This window comes from Lissotriton helveticus, chromosome 4_1, assembly GCF_964261635.1.
Source record: "Lissotriton helveticus chromosome 4_1, aLisHel1.1, whole genome shotgun sequence".
Lineage (NCBI taxonomy): Eukaryota > Metazoa > Chordata > Amphibia > Caudata > Salamandridae > Lissotriton > Lissotriton helveticus.
This window is the reverse complement of record NC_136063.1, coordinates 108,890,171-108,915,171: the sequence shown is the minus strand read 5'-3', so window position 1 is coordinate 108,915,171 and position 25,001 is coordinate 108,890,171.

The window sequence follows — 25,001 nt, the reverse complement described above, 5'->3', positions numbered from 1 at the left end:
GTAGGCAGCTAGGGTTCTAAAGCTAAATAAAGGCAAACAGTAACATAGCAGGAAACCAATAATAAAAGTCCCCCAAAGAATAGATAAAGAACCATAGAGGCATGAGACAGTGCTAAGTCCCTGCTCTGTGGGTGGAACAAAAGAGAGATAGGAGGGACAAAGAGGCAGGACTCACCACCATCAAGCAGGGATTTTTGAATGACACTGACATAGACAAATGAAAAGCAATGGCAAGAAAGGGGATGGACTTGATGCCCACAGACCATTTACAGCAGGTCTCGAAGAGACAGCTGCGCTGTCTAGCTTGACCTAAAAAACTAAACTCGGCCACTTCCAAGCAAACACTCTGGCCTATGCCTGGAAATATTTGGAGCGAGGATGTGGCGTAACATCCAAAGCTACCAACTTGGGAGTTGTGGAACAGGGTTCTTGTCTCCCGTCCATGACTAGTAAATATTTTTTATAAATATATGATTATGAGTAAACAACATTTAAAAAATGCTATACCGGTTGCAACTGCAGTATGCTGTACGTGTATTGGCAATAGGAATGTGTAAATTCTTACAGGAAAAAAGCTAACATTACGAAAACAGGAGCAGTTTAAAGAAACAAAACAAGAAGATAATCACGTTGACAGAGGACGTAAAGTGAGCAGCTTAAAGCCACAAAGTGAGCAGCTTAAAGCCACAAAACAAAGTCAATTGTGGTCAGGGACTTAAAACTAGTGACTGCGACCCACCTCATTTGTCAACTTGTGGTACAGGCTCTCCTAGTAGAGCAAGAGGACCCCTGTAGTGCAGCGCCACAGCATGCAGCGCTACAAAGTTACTTAAGTTAATCTCTGGGCTCCGATAGTGTTCCGCCTCCTCCATGTTGCTGACTTGAGCAGCGTCTCCCGGACACAGTGATGACAGTATGTCCACCACATTTCCTGGAAAGCCACGCCAACCAAAGGGAGGCACCCAAAGGGAAGGGTGAGAAAGAAAAGACAGAGGAGGCGGAGGGTGAGGGACGTTGTCAACACAAATATTGGGAGAAGGATGGAAGCAGACGCACTTATTAAACTTTGGCAAGGTGAAAGGGGATTCTGAGAGCCGACTGGATTGAAAGCAAAAAATTGAAATGCTGGCAGAGCCGAGTCCCGAGCGGAGCACTGGGAAGGCAGACCATCTGTTCAGTGAAGAGATAGCTCGTGACTCGGCTCCACCATTACGTGAAGAGCAGCTGCCACAAAAAACAAGTAGTCTCTAAAGAAACACATAAACAACTACAGCATAAGGAAACTGTAGTTGGCCGGTGCTCCCAAAGTATAAAAACAGAGGTGAAGTTTCGGGGGCACCACCAATAAGGAGCCAGGAATTACAAGCTGCGCAGGAGTGAACCAATTGAAGCAAAAGGCGGGATTATACTCTGTATAGAGCAATTACAGCAGGTCTAGCAGACAGTGCATGCGCTGGCTTTGCTCAACCTAAAAATAACAATGGCAAAGTCTATGTACACTACGTGTGACATAATAGATGGAACCCGTCCTTGGGGTGATGTGGATAGCACATTTCTCAGATATAAAACTCAATTTTACCAGCTCTCTGCATGGGCGGAGAATGGTAATGGCATCTATTTAAAGGCGCCTGTTATTGTGAAGGACTAATCCATATCTACTGTCAGACCCATTCCGGATGGAGACCATGGGAAGCAGAGTATCCTGGGACACAATCACAGGGTTTGACGTCATGTGCTCTGATATCCTGGTCCTCGGGAAGTTCAGAGCTCAGCAATTACACAACACCTCAATAAATGAATTTCCAACCTAGTGTTTACCTTTCCATGAAAGAGATTCACTTTCATGCACATTACAATATAATAATACCCACTGTAATATCAAGATGCAATTTAGTATCCTTGGTACTATCAGGCAGTGCTGCATTTTTAGCCGCTATCTCACCAGCCGTCTACTTTGATCTAGACCCTCACCCTTCGGTGGGCCTAGGAGCCTGCAAATTCCAACGGGGTACAAGAAAGTAGTGTTATAGACAGCTCAGGTGCAGGTATATAACTCCTGAAATCAGTCTGCTCTTATCTTAGTTATCAGTCTTTGCTGGAGCAGTGTAGCTGCCTAGCTTCACAGTGTGTTTACATCCTCTCCTGAGAAGTGGCATCAGCGGCAGCTCCTCCGCAATGCTGCAGGAGCATCACCCCCTGGCTCAGAACCTGAAAAAGAAAATTATATTGTATTATCATTTTATTTTTCAGCTGACCCCATTGGAGAATGGTCTGTCATGCTCTTCTGAGACAGTCAATCTTGCCAAGTTGGAGCGATCCTTCTCTCTCACAGGAATCAGGCAGTGTTCTATGCACTTCAGGATGTTAAACAGCTTTTCCAGTGAAACGGCCAGGCCTGGTAAGTTAGCTGTCAAGCAGGCACCAGCTCAGGGTTTACAGCAGTCCTCTGAGAACTCTGGAGTGTCAGCAATACACTTCCATTGTCTAGGAAAACCACCCCAGGTCCATGTTGTACAAAGACCTGGCCTACAGGCCAAAATGGATCCCACATGCCTTCATCACTCTAGCTTACTCACACATGCCATGCTTGGACCACACACGGTACATTCACAAACATGCACAGCATACACTCAGCTTATGAATGCTGGAATAAAGGTAGCGCATAGAAGCAAAACTATACATGTGTGGGCTGGTGGGCCTCTGCTCCAGTGACATAGATAACAAACATTGGCAAAGACAAAAGGTCTCGCCAAGAAAAAGGGAGAGTGAGAAAGATAGCAACATCAGGAATGGGGGAAAGCAACACAGAGGGCACAGTGCAGGGACACCATGTGCTGAAGCAGTCGGGCAACAGAGAGCAACATGGAAAACAGGAGAGAGGTGTACAAGAGTAAGATGTCTTGAAAACACAAGCACTATAATGGGCAGGCTTCAAGTCCCTCTATGTTTTTGGTAAGAATACTATGCCTAGCAACAGACAGGTCATGCACAGGTTCAACCCAAAAAGGATGAGTGGGTGGGGATGGGAGGAGGATCATGGAGTATGGTGAAGGACAAAAGCAATGCCAGGGCTTGGGGCCTACACTTGATTTAAAGAAGGGAACCAAATAAAGGAAATATGAAAACTAACTTATGGCTAAAAATCAAGAGAGCAAACGACTAAACCATTACTACAGAACCATTTCCAAATATTCTTGAGCATCACAACACACACAGATTTGTAAAAAGAACAAATCAGCAAATGGAAAGGTGCATTTTTAGTTATATAAGCTATACATTATTGACTACCTTGGTTGGTTACACTGTAAAGCGTTTAGTTACTGTGCACATCTGATGTGCTGCTTCTTTTCTACCCATCTGGGCTAAGACTCCGTGTGGTGTATGTCCTGTCTTGCAACCCTGCCCTGGCATGCTCGTAATGCATACGGATTATCTTTCTTACCATTGGCTCACATCCTGCCTTTAATCACATTGTACCTGCAAGGTGTTTGTCCAGTGAATTTGATACTGCTACAGCCTGCTGTTTCCAGTCCAGGTAGGACTTGGCCTGGCAGTTCGGTCTGGACTGTTCCCATTGGGCGCAGGGTCAAGACTGATTTGCATATGGCTGGATCCAAACTGGAATGGCATGGTGAGCAAACAATCGATGGATTTAGGCCCAGATCTCTGTACTGGGGTGAATGTATGACATTTATTTTATTTATTTTATTTATTTATTTATTTAAGAAGTTTTCCATAGTGCAGTCCAGACCCAAGGGTATCAGAGTGCTTTACAGTAGGAACATAGCATATAATCATCAGATACATGACATAGGAGCAATATAACAAACAACGAGTGTCAGAGTAGAGAGCGGCGTATTGTAATGCAGAGCCTCTATGGTTTCAAGATTCTTCGGGGTCTGAGGATTGGAGCATAGCTCTGTGGTTGCTGTCTGTCCCAGGTTATCCACATCCTAGGGAGCAGTTGTGGAACAGGGATTTGAGTTGTCTTTTGAATTCCACAAAGGAAGGTAAGGTTCTGATGTGCGGGGGATAGAATTCCAAATTTTGGGGGCGATTTCCAGTGAAAGAGCATTCCGCTGTTCTTTTCCTTCTAGTTTTAGGATGGAAGAGTAGGAGGGAGTTGGAGCTTCTCTGATTCTTGGATTGGCCTTCTTTTTTGAGTTTTTTCGCCAGGTATTCGGGTTTGCCTGTGTGAAGGGCTTTATGGGTTAGGCAGGCTGTTCCGAAGCTACTTCGCATTTCTACTGGAAGCCATTTGAATTCTTTGAGTGCAGGGGAGATATGATCCGATTTTTTGATGCCGGTGATCATTCTGGCTGCCGCATGTAATGTTGTTTTGATCCGTGCCAGCTGCGATTTAGGGATTCCTGTTTGGACTGCGTTCCCATAGTCCAGTCTTGACAGTACCAGAGATTGCGTGGCCAGTTTGAGATCCTTGGTTGGAATGTATGGTTTGATTTTGTTCAGAAGTCTGAGGTTAAGGAACGCACTTTTGGCCGAGTTCTTAATGTGTCTCATCATGTTCAGTTTTGGGTCTAAGGTGATGCCTAGAGATTTGACAGAGTCTGCTAGAGTAAGATTCCCTTTGAGCGCATTGATAGCCTTTAACCATTCAGTGATTTGTGGGTTATCCTCCTTGTTCGAGATGAGGAGTGTCTCGGTCTTGTCAGGATTTAGTTTCACGTGGTTATTTGTCAGCCAGTCTTGAACATCTTTCAGGACATCATTTAGTCTTTGGATGACTTTGAGAGAGGTAGTTTCCAGATAGATCTGCGTATTGTATGCATAGAGGTGGAAGCGGATGTTGGATTTTCTGAGTAGTTTGGAAAGCAGTTCCATGTAGATGTTAAAGAGTTGTGGAGAGAGCACTGATCCTTGAGGGACGCCCTTGTTGACTTGCTGGATTTCGGAGGTGAAGTTTTTGATTTTGATTTTTTGCGTGCGATTGTGTATAAAGGAGGAGAACCACTTGAGAACTACCTCGCCGAGACCAGCTCTTTCTTGAAGAGCCCTGATGAGGAGTTTGTGGTCAACCGTATCAAATGCTGCAGAGAGGTCAAGGAGAATGAGGAGGCAGCATTTGTCAGAGTCTAGTGATCCATGGATATCGCCCATGATGTTCAGAATCGCGGTTTCTGTGCTGCAACCTTTTCTGAAGCCAGACTGGTGGGGGTCCAATAGGTTGATGTTGTCTAGGTGCTGTGTTAGTTGATGAAGTACGCATCGTTCGAGTGTTTTTGAGAGCAAGGGGAGGTTTGACACAGGTCTGAAATTGTTCAGATCTGTCGGATCTAGGCCGGGTTTTTTCAGCAGGGGAGGTGACTAGGCCCCATTTTAAGGCAATCAGGAACCACTCCGTTTTTTTAAGGAGCTATTTATGATTTTGCTCCATAGCTGTGCAAAGGCGTGCTTCATTTTTTTGATTAGTAGGGGTGGAATGGGGTCGAGGACATGCGCTGATGGTTTGGAGGTGGAGATCAACGTGATTATCTCCGTTTCTTGAACGGGGCGAAAGCTAAGCCAGGGGATGGGAGAAGAGCCAGCAGAGAAGAGCCAGGAGAGAGAGCATGAGGCACAGCCGTGATGCTTTTCATGGGGTGTGATTTGTTGATGTCTGCATTCTATCCATCAATTGTTCTTTTTTTTTTTTTGTCACCCTGAGTGGGATGGGTATGCCCAGGTGTGTGTCCCGTGCTCTCCATGCCACTAGAGTCAAGCTATCCAGGCTGATGAGGGCTGAAAGCCCGAAACAGGTCCGAGGATGCTTGTTGCCAGTCCAGAGAGGACCTGGCCAGGCAGTTCGGGCTGGACAGTTCCCATTAGGCGCAGGGCCAAGACTGATTTGCATATGGCTGGGTCCAAACTGGAATGGCATGGTGAGCAAACGAACTATGGATTTAGGCCCAGATCTCTCTACTTGGGTGAATGTATGACATTGTTCTGCATTCTGTCCATTACTTATTCTTATTGCAGCCTGCTGATAGACTCCCATCTGGTCTTGGTGCCATCCTGCAATCCTGCCCCAACTTGACTGGTAAGGACTCAGTTTGCGTGTCGCATCACGTTGAACATCTTAAAGTTCTTAAATGTTGCTCCTGCTTGAAGCTTTACCCGCTAGTATGTGTGCCTTCTGCATTCCCATCTCTCTTTGACACACCCAAGATTGTGGGAGACAGCTTAATGTATGCATTGTTTTCTCCCTGAAAATGTTGTCCAGAATTGTGTCCTGTATGACATTCGGCTACTCCCTAAACACATGTCTGGTTATACCCTCCCTCCATTTGTTTCATATTTCTTTACACAGAAACCAACTGTGGGAAAATGGGAGATTTATGAACGTTCTTGCATTTGCCACACTACCTACACCTGTTCACTCCAGTTTACGTAGCAGTGACAGCTCTTAAAACTTAATGCTTTTGTTGATATTGAAAAATACAATATCAGTGCAAGTCATGATATTTGTAAGTATATTAACAAACTTGCATCACCATTGTTGAATTTACACGATATGACCTCCCCCTCAACCCCAAGTCAGAAGTACGTTGTCAGGCAGGCCCTGCAACTTAGGCCTGAAGCAACTGATAGATCACAAGTGTGGTGACATGTAACCCGTGGCCAAATGTGTAAACAGGAAACCTCATATCGATCCCTCAGATAGGCAGCAACACTACAATGGCCTTAGGAGATTGGCCCCAATAAAACATGTTTGGCCGTAAGGGCGCACCTTCCCAAAACACCCTAAAGTCGGACTTAGGGGTAGATTAGGATCGCGGACGGACTCAAGACCCCAGAGGAGGAGGGAACGTCCGCATGGGCTGCGGCGTTCCCTCCGTTCAGATTAGGATGTGACCGCCAGGGTGGCGGTCACATCCTCTATATTTAACATTGCGGCGGGTGCAGCTTCAAGCTGTTAAAAATGGATGTTAAAAATCCATGCATCGCATTTGCGTGCACAAAGCGGCAGGCACCGCGCGGTGCCTGCTGCTTTGTGCACGCAAATGCAGGGGGGTACCATAGGTATCTCCCATGTGCACCCCCCACCACCCCTTCACCCAGGGGGCCCACAACGGGCCCCCAAAGTGAAGGTCCGTATGCTTTTCCACGGCGGAAAAGCCGCCGCGGAATAGCATACATTTTACACCATCCTAATATGGCTGGCGGTGTCTGATAGACACCGCCAGCCATGTTAAAGCTTTTCCGCCACGGTCGGAAGGCGACCGCGGCGGAAAAGCTGCAGATAGATTTCAAGACCCACCGCCATCCTAATATGGTGGTGGGTCTTTTGAGGCTCCGCAGCGGTTTTCCCGCATCCTCCGGGCCGGCGGTGGCTTCCGCCGGCCCGGAGGATGCGGGAAAACCGCGATCCTAATCTACCCCTAAGTTAGGAGCACTCAGTCAATCAGAAAATGACATGCACACCACGTAGTGATCACGTGTTCCCCATGCCAGACATCTGGACACGTACCCACTGCCCCTACATTGTGTCCACGCAAGGTTGAGACCCACCTGCGCTTCTTATTAACTGACCAAATTTATGGCCCATGACTAGACCCAGATTTCTGTCTCCGAAAGGAATGAAGAAATTACTTTATGACACTTCATGTAATGTTTATACTGACGGCCGTAACCAATGTGCTTTTAGACAGTCTTCAGACCCCAACTTTGTTGCCTACTCTCCCGGCCGCTGCATTTAATTAAACCAAGTGTTCCTGTTTTGTGAAATGCCTCCTGTCTTTTATTTTTTTCAAGGTAAATTGACATTCAAGCAACATCTTGTTAGGATGTAAGAAACTCCTTGTAGGAGTGAAATAGAACATGCCAAAGGAGCAGGTGATGAAATGCTCATTCAAATCATTTCACTTAATCCTGATGTTGCTTCAAATTGGTGCAGTTCTGAAGGTGGGAGTGAACCACAAACACAAAGCTTGTATTCTTTACATGCTTTTGGTAAAAGTAAATTTAATAATTGCAGCCTCTTTTAAGATCTGGTTTTGACAGTGCAGTTTGATGTTTTCAGTGTATATAAAGTAGGATTCTTGTCTACTGCTACCATCCATGTGGATGTGGCATTACAGCCAGAGCTGCAGACTTTGGAACTGGGGAACCATATTTGAGTCATTGTGTGCATCTTAGGCAAGACCTAAAAAAATACAAGACTCCATCTGCAATTCGATGATTCAATCAAAAAATCTATTAGGATTTATAAAGCAAGGAAAATCACCTGTGAGGGCCTCAAGGCGCTGGAGTTGCAAGCTCCTTCGCAAAAAAAAGCAGTAAAAAGCAAGGCAAAAGCAGAAGAAATCACTCAGAAAAATGGGGGAAGGTAGGAGAAAGCAGTGAAAATCAAGGCACAAGCAGGAAAAAAACACTCAGGAAAACAGGGGAATGGATGTAGAAAGCAGTTAAACTTGGCAAAAGCAGGAGAAAGCACTCAGAAACACGAGGAGGAAGTAGAGCGGTGCAGCAGCACAGTAGAGCAGGGCCCGGGACCTGCTCAATGGGGTCGCGCTGCGGCCTCCATTAAGTAGGTCCTGGGAGGAGGCAGGGGCGTCGGAAAGTGGTGGGTGGGGCGAGGCAGCAAGCGGTTAACAGATGGCAGTTAGGAGCGCAAATGAGGGAAAAAAAGAAGAAGCAGTGACAAATGAGGGAAAAGCAGGACAAAACACTTAGAAAAATGGGGAGAGGAAGGAGAAAGCAGCAAAAATGAGGCAAAAGCAGGAGAAGGCACTCAGAAAAACAGAGGGAAAGGATGGATTAAGCAGTATAAACGAGATAAAAGCAGGAAAACACACTCAGAAAAACAAGGAGGAAGCAGAGAGTGCAGCAGCATGGGAGAGCTGGGCCTGGGGCCATGATTCATTATGTCTTTGTAGTACACTTTGAAATCAAGGGCTTGTAATGATATTGACTCTTGGAATGGAAATGTCCCTCACATGGTGACAGACGTGGCCCATGCCCGAGCTGCAATGATATATAGATCCTTGTGTCATGGGTGAATACGGATCAGAGATGTGCATCATCACCTAGGCCTTTCTCATGGATTGCCATCATCTTATTGGACCATGATGGGCTCCGCTCAGTAGTAAGGAGCTAATGCCCTTACCAGATGTGATATAGCGCTAGTGTGGTGGTGGCTGCGTGATTTAGTAATGATGATCAGTGGCGTGAACATGCCTTTTTACCTGTGTCAATGGAGTAGGGTGAGCCAGCCCATTCATGTAAAGTTCCATTACTGTGTCCTTTCCTCATCCTTGGCCTACATCATGGTAGTATGCACTGCTGTGCAGTGTATGTGCATTTTCCTGTGTGTGCTGTGATAGATATGTGAATATGGATGGTACAATACATGGAGGCCTGTAAATTTCATATTGGAAACCCTGGGCCTTGGAAAGGCATGTGGAGGTCGAGGAGCACCACAGACAAATGTGTGGGTTTCTACGTTCCTAAGCCTATGGTGGGGCACACACTGGAGGAAGGGAGAGCCAATCTCTCCTGTTCACTTCCAAAGAACACTTTCTTTCTGGAAAAGTCACTGATCAGTGGGCCTGGTGGGCACATCTCAGGAAGGAGATGGGGCTGATAAGGGATCAAAAGAGTAGGGCTGGGGGCTTTTGTTAGGCCTGTGAGGCTGACAAACAGGCGTGATCTGCGTGTAATTCCCATGGCCTGTGTTGTGGGACTATCTGCCTTGGTGTTTCTGTCCCTAGAAAAGTGCCTCTTTTTGGACATGGTTAACCCTCCACTTTCTGCCTGGCAAATGATGTAATTTCGAATGGAAGTGCCCAGGGTTCCTGTCCTGTACCTTTTGTTTCCTCAATTGGCACAACTTTAGCTCACATATAAGTCCCTAGTAAACAGTACCTCTAGTAACAAGGGCCTTGTGGTTAAAGAGGGTCTCTAAGGGCTGCAGCACAAATTGTGCCACCCTAGGAGACCCTTCACCAAGCACATGCACACTGCCACTGTAGCCTGCATGTTTGGTGCAGACACAACCGAAGAGTCATCAGGGCACACATCCCTGTGTGCCATGGCCATAGACACTGCATGAGATATAGGTACGACACCCCTCCAGCAGGCCTGAGCCCTAAGGCAGGGTGCACCATATAACCTGTTTGAGATATGCCCCAGCAATATCCTGTTGGTTCTTGGTTATTGCAGGTGACCATGGAAGCCATAGTAAGTCCATGGGCTGGACACTCGTTATTACGAGCTCCCCAGCTCCATGATGACTTCACTAAAGTATGAGATGTTTGGCATGACAGATCTCATCATAATAAACCTGCACTGATTCCAGTGTCAGATTCATTTAAAAATGCACACAGAGAACCCCTTAGAGGGGTCCCCTGAAACCTACCAACCCTTAGTGTGGTCACCGACTGGCCTAAGCCAGCCTACTACCACCAGACAGTGTTCTGACTCATAGGGAGAGTGCCTGCAAGCTCTGAGGTTGAGAACAATGCCTTACCTGGGTGCAGGTGTTCCCACCTCCCCCTGGTGAAGAAGAGCCATCTGTGGCGGGGAGCTTCAAAGGCCTTGCCGCCTTTGTAATGCGACCCAACCTCTCCTATTAGAAGGAGCAGGATCCCTACCTGTTCACCCTTCCTTTTTGATGGGAGGACAGGTGGGGAAAGAATAGGAGGTGTGTGCCCCTTTGCCAACTCCCCCCTCAGGTGCTAAAGGTGAGGTGCAGAACACTATTCAGTCTCCACCATCTTGTAGATGGTAGGACTTATCCGATCAGAGGAGGTGGGCATACTAGAGGGTGTAGACACCCCAGGTAAGGGTCCTATTCCCTCTTCCACTCAAACATCGTCAGAAGGGAGGAGGCATGCAGGTTTACCACGAGGGACGCACATTGAGGCAAGTATCACTACTTGGGTCCTAAAGCCATTCCTCCATGGCAAGGAAGATCCTACGCAGGTGTATCTATGAACCATTTCATATAAGATGTAGACATAGGTCACCCTACCAAAGAGGCAATTCTTAATAAAAAAATTGTTGAATTAGGAGCCCATTTGTTCGTCCTGAAGACTCAGTTGAGCCATAAGGCAGAAACATATAGACAATATTATTAGTGGTGATGGGGTACTAGTACCCCTTATCCCCCATTTTTCATTTTTAACACCAAGTGTCTTGTGCAGTGAAAAAATAGGATTTAGGATGCCACATTGGTTTTTAGTACACTGTCAACACGGGCACACTCTATTTTAGAAGTGCCTCCATGTCTCCAGGTGTAGGCCCGCTCTCCATCAAACTGGGTTTCTGGAGAGCGAGGGTTGTCCTGTGGTGAAGCATGGCACTTGGTGATGTGTGAGGACTTCCCGTTACATTTTTGTGTGTGTCCAGAACTTCTACTGAGTGGGATACAGTAACATAATTGAAAATAATTCTTGGGTAGCACAATTTTCATTTTATTGCATTGTATTGTATTGGCATTTATGTAGCTCTTACTACCCCTGACGAGACATCAAAGCGCTTTTTCAGCGAGTAGCACACTACTCCGGAACCCATAGAAGATTAGTGGTGAATTAGTATAGTGAAAAGTATGAAAGTAATTTGAGTGGTGGATATGTTAGTCAGTTATTTGGATTGAGAAGGGTAGAGGAGGGATAGAGAAGGGAAAAAGGTTTACATTTATATAGCACTTGCGACCCCTGATGGGGTGTTGAAGCGCTGATTCGGTAGTAGCATGCTCCTTCGGAACCCATAAAGGATTAGTGGTGAATTAGTATAGTGAAAATATGAAATTAATTTGAGTGGTGGATATGTTAGTTATTTGTATTAGGAAGGATAGAGAAGGCATAGAAGAGGTAAAAAGGTTTACATTTATATAGTGCTTGCTACCCCTGATGAGGTGTTGAAGTGCTTTTTCGAAGAGTAGCACGCTACTCCGGAACCCATAAAGGATTAGTGGTGTATTAGTATAGTGAAATATGAAATCAATTTGTGCGGCGGACATGTTAGTCTGATTTGGATTGAAAAGGATAGTGGAGGGATAGAAAGAAGGGATTTAGAATTTGTTTTCTTTTTTTGTTTGATTTGGAGCTCACAGCAGTTGGAGGAGGCTTGGGATGAGTAAAAGGGAGGTGGCGGGGATGAGTAAAAGGGAGGATGAGGGGGATGAGTAAAAGGGAGGTGGAGGGGTCAGAGGGAGGGTTTAGAAAGGCTTGTTTTGGGGGATCGGAATAGTAAAAAGAGGTATGAGATGATACAAGGAGGGGTGGAGTACCGAAGAGTATCGAAAGGGTTATTTTGGTTATAGTAGTGATATGGGGTCTGGGATCAATGAGAGAGTAGAGGTAAAATGCGAGAAATAGGCTAGTGCATTGGAAAGAGTAGTAGAAAGAGGTTTGAGATGAGTTAAAGAGTTGAGCTAGAGGATATATTGAGAGCGATACAGGGTGCACAATAGGGTAGTGCATTCGATATCCTGAATTAGAAACAAAGTAATAAATAAGTCAAATTAATAAATATATAGATCCAGAAGTAATAAAGATGTAAGTACATAGAAGGTATATAGATGCATAAAGGAATGTCGCTTATGTAGTTTAAATATGCATTAAATAAGCTATGGCTTGCAAGTGTTGTTGTACTTTAAATTAGTTTTATTTGTTTATATATATTTTTTTAGATCAATAGTGAAGCAATTGTAGAGAAATAGTTAAGATACAAATATTTACTTATTTATGCAGTCACTTATATACATGTTAAAAACATAGAATAATGTAACTATCAGTAATATGTACATTTGTTAAGCAGAACAAATGAACATCTATATATAATATTTTTTTAAACATAAGTATTCTACATGTTTATACAAAGCAATACACGTATATAGGTCCATATCTATAGTAAAAATAAATGCTTCTATACAGAGAGGTATGCTGTTTATTTCTATCTGTTTGCGTGTGGGGAATAGCCAATTCTTGAGTAGTTTTCTGAAGATAAGGTTGTCATCTGTGTATCTTATGTTGGGGGTAGACTATTGCCACTACATGTCACCCCCTTATAAAACCCCTAAATCTAGTATTTAGGTGCCACTTCCCGACCCTGTACTTCAGTTCCTTGGTGATCTAAGAAGAGCTGAATACTTCAGAGCCACACCAGCAGAGAAGACTGCAGATAACTACTGACTTGGCACCAGCCCACCTGGCCTGTCTGCAGCCCTTGACGATCCTGAGTCAAAAGATGATTTGTCCTCAAGTCCAGCTACCTCCAAAAACCTAGGAGGGATGCCTGCCTTCAATAAAGATCAAGATCTCCCAAGAACAACGGGCCTGATCAAAAGCAACAATATTCAAGCAAAGACACTGTGACATGTAGAACCGCGAACACCCAACCTCCGGTTCCACCTCTGCACCCAACCCCTCCGGCCCGAGTCCAAATGGTCCACTGGTTCCAGCAAGGTTCCCCAGAGCCTGAGTCCACCAAGACCTGACCTTGATGTTACCTGCAGCCTCAGTAGGGAGACCGCCTCAACCGCAACCTGCTCCAGTAAGCTGTTTCGTACACCAAAAGGCACCCCTGCACCGTATGCCCTGGGCCTTGGTGAAAAGGACCAAAGGTGTCCCTAAGTCCCCCAGCATTGCAACTTACCTCTCCAGCTGTTGTTTGTTTACCAGCCTCCTGAGCTGAGCCTGCATACCTTTTCAGATTTGGCATTTCTCCATTGCTTTTCATTGGATACCCAACGCTGTGTCAGCACCCAGGCGCCCCTGTGCCACAGGTGGTATAGTGTTGGTGCTGCTTTGGACCCTGCCAAGTGCTTGTTTTAGCCCCTGGAGGCTGGCCCCCCAAGTCACTGCTACTTACCTGTAAGCAGCCTCTGCTCGATTGCCCCCAGCCTTCATTGATTTCTATTGGGCACCCAACCTCAAACCTGCACCCTTCAGCCGGCTGCCCCTGTACCATTGGTGGTGTACAGTTGGCGCTGAACTGAACCTTACCCAGTAATGATCTTAACTCCTGAAGACTGGCTTTGTAAGTCAATGTTACTATAAGTATGCTGAATGTTTTCTCCCATAGGTTAACATTGGAAAGTCTGAAAGTTGTAGCGTCCACTTTTTATTTTGAAAAGTATTTCTATTGCAAAACATATTTACAAAAGACAAAGTTCTGTGGTTTCACAAAATAAATATAACCAAGTAATATTTTTATAAATTGGTCTCGGATTTAGTCATTACGTGTGTGTCTCATTTATTTCCTCTGTGAGTACAACAAATGCTTAACACTACCCTCTGATTAGCCTAACTGCTTGCTCACACTACCACAAAAGAGAGCATCAATGGGAGGTACTTTAGCCTCTGGGGATCCACTTGACTCTCTGCACACTAACTCGCTTTACCTCTTTTTGGTATAGTATATAGAGAGCCAGCTTCCTATACTGTGATAGACTGTGTCCTGGGCATTACAAAGGATGCACCCCGCAACATAAACTTCAAAGCAAGACACTAAATCACATTTGCATCTGCAAAAAGGATGATCAAAAAAAGGAGCTTAAGTCTCCCAAATTGTTGACTGTCAAACGGTCCTGGCTGTACCTCGACATGGTGCAGTTCATCAAGACTATTGCTTTACGTGACCCGGAATGGGGATTAAGGTCTGCCAATCTTCCACTTGGGTGAAGGAACATCACTCAATGAAATCGAAACCAGCTTCCCTGGAGATTGTAGCACCAACGCCTACCTGCTGAAGAGGAGGAAAGTGTCCGAAGGGAGCTAGGTCCAGTGGAGGATTCTGGTGAGTGGATCCGTAGAGCGAAGTGTGAGATATTGTTTCTGTTGTACTGATTCGGCTGTCTGCCCATGTGCTGAGTTGAGTCTGCAACCCCATATGCCAGAGGGGGACACAGTGAAGCTATTGCTGCTGTTGCTCTTATCAGTCCATCAGCCCATGTGCTGATGAAACTCAGCGACCCCCTATGCCAGAGGGAGATGCAAAGAAGATATTGCTGCTTTCACATGGACCAGGCTGTCTGCCCGTGGGATGACCAAAATTTGACGACCTCCTTATGCCACAGGGGACACGTGAAAAGCAAGGGTCATCGCCTCTGTGCTTTGTATGCCACAAGGTCCGGGCCCTCACCATGTACAGTGTGGGTCCATGACCTGAGAGCCCAGGCCCAAATTAAACACCAGAAGCTGAGGGACTGCCCCAGACCTGCCAGCCTGATCAGAGGAACGTACTGCATCATCCGAGGTGCGCTGGGGATGACCAGATACTTTGTCTGCAGTGAAGAGGCTACCACTCATTGTCATTAACAGCAGTTCCAGTTTACCCTGACGCTGGAGTGTTGACTGCTCCAGGAGTGAGAATTAGAGCCCCTCCTGCTATGACAGACTGTCCCTTTGACAAAGGGCAGCACAGAGGAGAAAGCACTTTAAGAGAGTGGACACCCCCAATACAAATTTCAAAGGCTACATCTTTGTCAGACATTGGACTATAAAGGTGCTATAAAGGTGCTACATGGGGTTGAACAGCACTGTCTTGTCAGAAGAGGGAAGATGGGCAAGTTTTCTTAGTGGTACAAAGTTCTGCCAATCTCCCTGCTGGGTAAGGGGCCATCACCCAGGAATCAAGACCACTTGCCTGAACCTGAAGTACCAATTGCCTGCCTGCCTGCCTGCCTGCCTGCCTGCCAAGACCAGAGTACCCTGTGAGGAGGAAAGTGCATAGAATCTGCTGGCCTGCCAAGACCAGTGGGCCTTGGTGATCAATTAATCAATCATGGGTTTGTTAAAGCGCGACTACTCAACCATAAGGGTCTCAAGGCGCGGGCGGAGGGGGTGCAGGTTCTAGTCCATCAAGGAGGGATTCTGTTGAAGAGCCAGGTTTTGAGGTTTCTCGTGAAGATGGGGAGTGATGTTGTCTGCCTGAGGTGGAGCAGTAGTGCGTTCCATGCACTCGCCGCGAGGAAGGAGAAGGAGCGGCCTCCTGATCTGGTCTTTCTGGCAAGGGGAATGTTAGACCTGGCATCATTGGCGTGAGTCTCCCTTCCATTTTGACAGATTGCCTCCTCTGTTTTGATATGTTTGTGCTGGTTTCATGCTTTGGACACTGTGCCACTGCTAATCAGTGCCACAGTGCAAGTGCTCCCTATGTTAAATTAATGTACTAATTGGTTATTCCATGATTGGGTTATTTGATTTATCTGTCAGTCCCTAGTACAGTGCACCATGTGTGCCCAGGGCTTGTAAATCAAATGCTGCTGGTGGGCTTGCAGCACTGGTTGTGCCACCCATAGAAGCAGCTTGTAAAGTGTGTCTCAGACCTGCCATTGCAAGGCCTGTGTGCAGTCTAGCACTGCCATGTCGACTTGGCTAAGTGCACCCACTTGCCAGTCCCTAAACCTTCCCTTTGCTTCATATTAGATACCGCTATGGTAGGCCAAGGGCAGGGTGCATTGTAAGTATAAGGTAGGACATGCTCTGATGTGTGTAGCAAGTTCTAATAGTGAATTACAGCCAGGCAGCTTTGTGTGTTCATCGAAGCTGCCTGCTGTCGCATCACTGGAGAAACGTAACACCATTGTGAGAGTCACCATCGCATCACCAGAGAAGCGTGTCACAGGGACTGTCACGGCTTCAAAGTCCAATGTCGTCGCAAGGCTGCCAGGGCGTCATCGCATCGTCATCGCATCGCCGCATCAAGGGCGCCATCTTCTCGCATCGCAACCGGATCTACGCATCGCATCAAGGCACCATCTTGTGCACCGCAACGGGCCCGTAGGCCGAGAATCCACGCATCACCTCCGCACCGGTAAGGCTCACGACGAGTCCCCTACTCTGCGCAAGCATTGAGGCAGGACGCAACCGTTCCCCTGGGTCACGGAACTGACGCATCTCCACTTTTGTGAGCCTTTTGTTTACTTTGCGTTACGCTTCCAGGTACTTTGTTGAGAACTTTGTCGCATTTACCAACCACTTGAACTAAGCAACTTTAATCATCTTTTAAGCAATCTTAAGTGTAGTATTGTGGATTTTTGTCGTTTGTGGTCTTGTGTTAAGTCTATATAAAGAATACTTATTTTTATAAAACCTGTGTTGTGTCTAGCTGTAGTGTTATCACTGTATTACTGTGTAAATTCACAATTGCTTAAAACACTGCCTCTGAGATAGATAAGCCTGTCTGCTCGTGCCAAGCTACCAAGGGAGTGAGCAGGGGTTATTAAGGAGTGTAATCCCCCTGTCCTGACTTAGAAGTTAGGGTCCCTATTTGGACAAAGGTGAATACCATTGCCATCTAGAGACCCCCAGATCTAACAGGGAACCACGGCATAGGAGAGCTGGGCTGATCATAGGGTTCTTTGGGTTATGTGGAAGTTGATTTGGCTGTTGAGGTATGTTGGTCCGGTGTTGTGGAGGGCTTTGTGTGCATAGGTGAGGATTGCGAAGGTGATTTTTGCCTTGATGGGGAGCCAGTGGAGTGTGCGCAGGTGTCGTGGTAAGTTGAGGACCAGTCGTGCGGCGGCGTTCTGGATCTTTTGTAGCTTGCGAGTGAGGTTTTTGTTTATGCCGGCATAGAGTGCGTTGCCATAGTTGAGTCTGCTGGTGATGAGGGCGTGGGTGATGGTTTTTCTGTGCTCAAGGGGGATCCATTTGACGGTTTTATGTAGGAGTCAGAGGATGTGACGGAGTTGATCTGGCGGTCCATTTTGAGCTCGCAGTCTAGGATGATTCCAAGGTTGCGTGCGGCGTCCGTGGGGGCGGGTGGGCTGCCGAGGGCAGTTGGCCACCAGGTGTTGTTCCAGGTATCGGGTGTGGGCCCATGATGAGTACTTCTGTTTTGTCGGTGTTGAGTTGTAAGCAGCTGCTTTCCATCCATCTGGCGACAGCTTCCATGCCTTCTTGGAAGTTGTGTTTGGCTGCTTTGGCTTAGTTGGACAAGGAGAGGATGAGTTGGGTGTCATCGGCGTATGAAACAATGTTGAGTCCGTAGGTTCTGACGATGGGGGCGAGGGGAGCCATGTAGACGTTGAAGAGCATTGGGCTGAGGAAGGACCCCTGGGGGACTCCGCAGATGGTTGGTGTAGGGTCCAAGAGGAAAGGGGGAGTCTGACGCGCTGTATTCTGCTGGAGAGGAAGGAGTAGATCCCGTCAAGGGCCTTGTCCAGGAACCCTGTGTTGTGGAGTCTGCGTGTTAGGGTGCGCTGAGGCACCATGTCGAAGGCCGCTGAGAGGTCGAGGAGGGTGAGAGCTACTGTTTCTCCCTTGTCCAGTAGGGAGCGGATGTCGTCTGTTGACGCGTGGAGGGGGGTTTCTGTGCTGTGGTTTTTTCAGAAGCTGGATTGTGACGTGTCGAGGATGTTGTGTTCCTCAAAGAAGGTGGCGAGTTGGCTGTTGATGGCTTTCTCGATGACTATCGCTGGGAACGGGAGCAGGGAGAAGAGCGCATGGAGGGAGCGAGGCCCAGCTGGGATCCTATTGAGTGCACCCTGTGGGCAAAGTGTGAGAAGTTTGGGCCAGTTGGGACCACTGCAGGAGTGTAGGCCATCCACCCGATCTTGCAAATGTGGTTCTCTCCATGTGCCCGGAACTGAACCAACATCAAGTAACCATCTCCTATCTGTGAACCACGTCAGTGATCCTCTGTGTGCCTAGTTGGGGGCCACCATGAAATTCAGGCTATGGCCTCTTTGTGTTCCAAGTTGGGGACCCTCTGTGAGCCTGGAAAGGGACTACTATGAATTTCAGGCTATCACCCATGTGTGTGTGCCAGAATTAACCCTGCACATGGAGGAGGCCACTGAACCCAAGGCCACTGACAGAAGTGGGCCGAAGTTGGTGGGAACGCCTAACACCACACGATTGTCCTGAGACTGAGAAGGCCACTGCATCATGAGGGGAACAGAGTGAGAGGCTGAGGGCCCTCAGCATTAGGAGACCAGAGCATGCAAATAAATGCTGACTAACCACATGTTTGGTAAGACTGTTCAAGGCCATCGAGCCTGATGGGTACTTGCACAAACCCAGTAGCTGAGTGCCGCTGACACTAACTCTTAAGTCCAAAACCGGATTTGGTTGCATTGGGCGTTGCCTCTATTAGTGAATGGGGATTAACCAATCAATCGCCAATACAGCCATTCACATAAACACTCACCAACCCATACAGCCACTTAGACACCAACTGACAGACTGATACAAATTCATACAACCTAGTCACTCACCCATACATTTACTGAGACACCTAATCACTCACTTATAAAGTCAGTCACGCACCCACTGAATCATCCATACCGACATTCATAAACCCACTGACTCATCAATAGACCTTGGTGTATATATTTAACATTCAAACTTTTTAAAAACAATCACAGCAACTGAATAATGTCATCAGTGATGTCATTTGGGATGTCATCAGTGATGTCATCAATGATGCCACTGACCATGTCAAGAGTGATATAATATGTGAGGTCATAAGCAGTGTTTTGTAGGGGCACGAGTTATAGTTAGTTCAGCTGTTAGAAATGGGGGTCTCTAGTTGGCAGAGGAAGGTCCCTTTGACCAAGTAGGTACCCTTCTTCCTAATCAGGGTAAGGGAGTTTGGCTTGAACAGTCAGGCTTATCTCAGATGCAGGCTTATTCAGATGCAGTGTGTAAAGCATTTGCATGGCATGGCTAGAGGTGTGGCGTCGCGGCCAGGGCGACTGACGCTGGAATCTGGGGATCACGGTTCGATCCCCGGCTCCGGTGGCAGATTAGCCCAGCACCATGTGACTCTGGGCAATAGCTCGCTTAATCTTCCCGACGGCCCCCAGCGCCTAGAGACCCTTACGGGTGATTGTGCGCTTTACAAATGTGGACTTTACTTTACTTTACTTTGCACATTACCAACAGTAATACAGTAAAAACACTACAAAAGGACACCACAACAGTTTAGAAAAATATCCAGTATTTTAATACATTTAAAACAAGACCAAAACAACAAAAATCCAGCAAACAGTGCTTTAAAAATATGCACTTTACAAGAATACTTGAAAAACCCGTGTTGGTCAGGGGCGCTGGGAGACTTGTAAACAGTACCTTTTGTGTTGTGGCTGGCACGTTGGTGCGGGCCGGTCGTGGCAACCATCACGGTTGCGGTGTGAAGCAGTGCTGAATGCGGGTCTTCAAGTCGCGGTGCAGGCTGCAGCTCGGTGACGCTCGTCCAGCGGCATCATTGAGACCAGGGCTACGGTGCGGAGTAAAGGCAGTGCTTGTTGCGGTGCTGACAGATATGGTGCAGGCGACAGAGACGGTTACGGGGAACTGATGTTGGTTGGTCCGCATGGCGGTGTGGGACGGGGTGGTGCATCATTAGTCCTATAAGCGGTGCCCCCAAGCCATGATGCGTTCATGAAAGTCGCGGTGAGTGCAGCGCCGGTGTCGTTGAGACCAGGTGAGCGAAGTGAAGCGAAGTGGCACAAGTAAAGTGTCCACAGGTAATGGTCAGAGCAGCGGCTCGGTGGCAGCGGCATCGGTCGTCGATGGTGAGACCAGGGCTGTGGTGCAAGATGCAGATGGTGCCTTGTTTTTTCAGTGAATTTCTACGTTTTAAAAAAAATTCTATTTCCTAACTATAACATTCCTGTAACCTTGGCTTTTTTCAATAAATATATATATATATATTCATGAGAATCTTACCAGTGATCTCACAGAACTACATAGTAAAATCTGCAAGAGCAAACATAAATTTGATTAATTGACATTTGAATATGAGACTTTGATGGCCAGGTTTAAAAAGGATAACAACGTTATTATATGCCCCAGTGATAAAGGGGGCAATGTTGTACTTCAAACTAAAACCAATTACGAGAAGGAGGCATTCAACCAGTTAAACCAATGTGACCACTATGAAAGATTGAAAGGAGATGAAATAAAAAACATGCAGAGCAAATACCATCTATTGCTATATAAATGGAAGCCCATGAAACTATTAGCGGAATCGGAATACAAATATTTAAAAACGGATTTCCCTGTGACTACAGCAATTTATTTCATCCCGAAGGTCAATAAAGACAGAAATAACCCCCCTGGTAGGCCCATCATCACGGCCAGAGGTAGTTTGTTGGAAAGGACATCTATTTATATCAATTATTTCTTACAGTGTCACATGAAATCTCTGGACTCGTACATCCAGGACACAGGGGACTTCCTGGTCAAACTTGAAAACATCCAATGGCAGGAGGGCGATTGGATCTTAGCCCTGGATGTTACGTCCCTGTACACAAGTATCCGCCACACAGATGGTATAGCAGCAGTGCAATATTATCTGGGGAGGAGGTAGGCTAAGTACAAACAACACAATGAAATGCTAATTCAAATGCTCACATTCTGTTTACCATTACATGTAATGGGGTGACCCTGTAACCCTCAGAACCTGGGTGGGTAATAGAACAATATTAATGGTTCTGTTGGACTGAAATACACAGTAATATAGTATTCCCTGGTTTGTTACTCACAACATTCGTCCCTGTAAGGGTACAACGATAGTGGTACCTATACCAATATGAAACAGAACTGGTAGCCCGATGTGCCTTTGCTATGTCTCAAGATATGTGCTCCAGTGGATTTTGAGTAATTTAGGTTCAAAAAAATATATATATCTGGGCGGAGCCTAACCACACATCTGATCTGATTGGCTGTCAGCACTTCATCCAAGAAGTGTTGGCAGCCATCTTGGGACCAATACACATGATAGCACCTCATTAAAAAGCATTGTTGTTAATAGAGGGTATTAGGACTTTAGTTACATTATAAATCATTTGTTGATGGTACCATACTCATTTTAGGAATTGTGGTGTGTTCTAAGGTGATTTTACCATGTGAAAAAGCCTTCTGCTGTGATATCATGAATCATGTTTGAAAGAAAACTAATATCTCATGATTTTCCCACAGTGGTTTGGAAGGGGATCTATAAGCTAAACTGAAAGCATATTTTCTGTAAATTCACATTATCTTTCTCAGTCATGTGAGAATGAAGTCTGACATTCTCAGTAAAACATGTACATCCAGCAAGGACAGAGACTGTCAGTTGATTCCTTTGTGTTCTACTGCAGCCTCCTAGAGTGTTCTAAAGAACAACTAGAGCGCTAACAGTCCTACTTATTACAAAGGTATAGCACACCCGAAGCCATTGTGATGGGAATAAAGTGGTAACTCTTAAAACATTTAATTTAAAAAGGAACAAAATGAGGGGGTATATTATGCCATAGAAAGTATTATTACTGCTGCAGAAAGAAAAGCTAGGGCACATTTTGAGTGACTTCTCAAATCCTCTGCTATTTCATTAAAAAATTCTGACATGCAGTCTCCCAAGATGGCCACCAGAGACAAAAGAGCCCAAATGTAGCCCAAATATCACCCAGATGTAGCCCAAATATAGCCCAATGACAGAATGTCCCAGAGTGTTCTAAAGAACAACTAGAGCGCTAACAGTCTTACTTATGACAAAAGTATGGCACACCAGAAGCCATCTTGATTGGAATTAAGTGGTAAGTCTGAAAACATTTAATTTAAAAAGGAACAAAATGAGGGGGTTCATTTTGCCATAGAAAGTATGATTAGTGCTTCAGAAAGAAAAATTAGGGATCATTTTGAGTGACTTCTCAAATCCTCTTCTATTTCATTAAAGAAATTCTGACATGCAGACTGAAACATGCACTTTGAATACCAGCAGCAGACTTCCCTGGTGAGCAGTAGCTTTACTACAGTGATCTAATGAGCAACTAGAGTGCTAACATTCAGAATTTATGGCAAATGTGTGACACATCTGAATGCCTTCTTGATGGAACCAAAGTAAACAAGCATTGAAAATGCAATAGATCTCGCCCTCGTTTAAGTTAAAGTCATTCTGTTTGTAATGAGGTGGCTTTTTTAGCTTTGCTTTTATTAGTGTTTTTTAAACTTTCATGTAAATAACATGCATCTGTATGCATATATGTATATGTATGCATGCATTTATATTTGTATTTATATAGATATACAGTTTATATATGTTTATATATGTATGTATATATATATATATACATACACATACATATATATAAATGCATATGCATATATATGCATATATATATGTGTATATGTGTGCGTGTAGAGAGAGGTAGAGGTGTAGAGGTAGAGAGGTAGAGGTAGAGAGGTAGCGGTAGAGAGGTAGAGACTAGTAGAGAGAGAAGTAGAGAGAGGTAGAAAGTAGAGAGTGAGAAATAGAGAGTAGAGAGTGAGTAGGAGAGAGTAGTAGAGAGCAGTAGAGAGAGTAGCAGAGAGTGAGTAGTAGAGAGTAAGTAGTAGAGAGTAGTAGAGAGTAAGTAGTAGAGTGAGTAGTAGAGAGCAGTAGAGAGTGAGTAGTAGAGAGTAGTAAAGAGTGAGTAGTAGAGAGTAGTAGAGAGTGAGTAGTAGAGAGTGAGTAGTAGAGAGTAGTAGAGAGTGAGAGAGAGAATAGTAGAGAGTAGTAGAGAGTGAGTAGTAGAGTGAGTAGTAGAGACTAATAGAGAGAGAGTAGTATAGAGTGAGTAGTAGAGAGTAGTAGAGAGTGAGTAGTAGAGTGAGTAGTAGAGAGTGAGTAGTAGAGAGAGAGTAGTAGAGAGTGAGTAGTAGATAGTGAGTAGTAGGGAGTGAGTAGTAGACAGAGAGTTGTAGAGAGTAGTGGAGTAGTAGAGAATGAGTAGTAGAGAGTGAGTATTTGAGAGCAGTGGAGTAGGAGAGAGTAATTAGTAGAGAGTACCACTTGCACAATAAGTCCAATCAAATCATATCACTTAGAGTCTCTTGGTGTATATTCAAATGCTTTTATTTTCCTTAAGTTTATGTACCACAGCCAGCCGAAACGTTTCCTTCTGTACAACAGAACTTCTTCAGGGCGTTCTTGTTTCCTTCAAGTTATGTCGGTATCCTGTTGTCATATAACTAGATATTTCTTCCAAATGTTAGACGAGACGTAAGTACATTCTTATTCAAAGTGACTAGGTATCAATTTTACCCACACAATTCGGGCAGACTTGAGTAATTTATAGCATCCTCAAAGTCAGTCTTTCAAAAATTCCAAAGTATAGGGTATGGTAATCCAAATCCAAATGTTTCGCAAGAAAAGTCATTTTCAATCGTTCGGAATATCGGTGTTTGGGCAGATATGACCCGGGGACCCCCAGTATGCAAGGGGAATTAGTCCCCCCTCTGCAAACGTGCCAGTGGCCTGCGTTGCAGAGAGGTGTAAAAAGGGGCATAGCCTCATTACACCTCTGTGCAATGCAGCCCCCTGGCGCTTACTGGAGGTTCCAGGTGGGCTAGTTGGCCCCCAGGGACCCCTAGTATGCAAGGGTAATTAGTTCCCCCTCTTCAAACATGCACGGGGGCTGCGTTGCAGAGAGATGTACAAAAGGGTGTGGCCTCATTACACCTCTCTGCAATGCAGCCCCCGGCGCATACTGGAGGCTCCTGGTGGGCTAGTTGGCCCCCAGGGACCCCCAGTATGCAAGGGGAATTAGTTCCCCCTCTGCAAACGCGGCAGGGGGCTGCGTTGCAGAGAGGTGTAACAAGGGGCGTATCCTCATTACACCTCTGCAATGCAGCCCCCTGGCGCATACTGGAGGTTCCAGGTGGGCTAGTTGGCCCCCAGGGGCCCCCAGTATGCAAGGGGAATTAGTTCCCCCTCTTCAAACATGCACGGGGGCTGCGTTGCAGAGAGGTGTAAAAAGGGGCGTGGCTTCATTACACCTCTCTGCAACGCAGCCCCCTGGCGCATACTGGAGTTTCCTGGTGGGCTAGTTGGCCCCTAGGGACCCCCAGTATGCAAGGGGAATTAGTTCCTCCTCTGCAAACGCGCCAGGGGGCTGCGTTGCAGAGAGTTCTAAAAATGGCATGGCCTCATTACACCTCTTTGCAACTCAGCCCCCTGGCACATACTGGAGGTTCCTGGTGGGATAGTTGGCCCCCAGGGACCCCCAGTATGCAAGGGGAATTAGTTCCCCCTCTGCAAACGCGCCAGGGGGCTTCGTTGCAGAGAGGTGTAAAAAGAGGCAT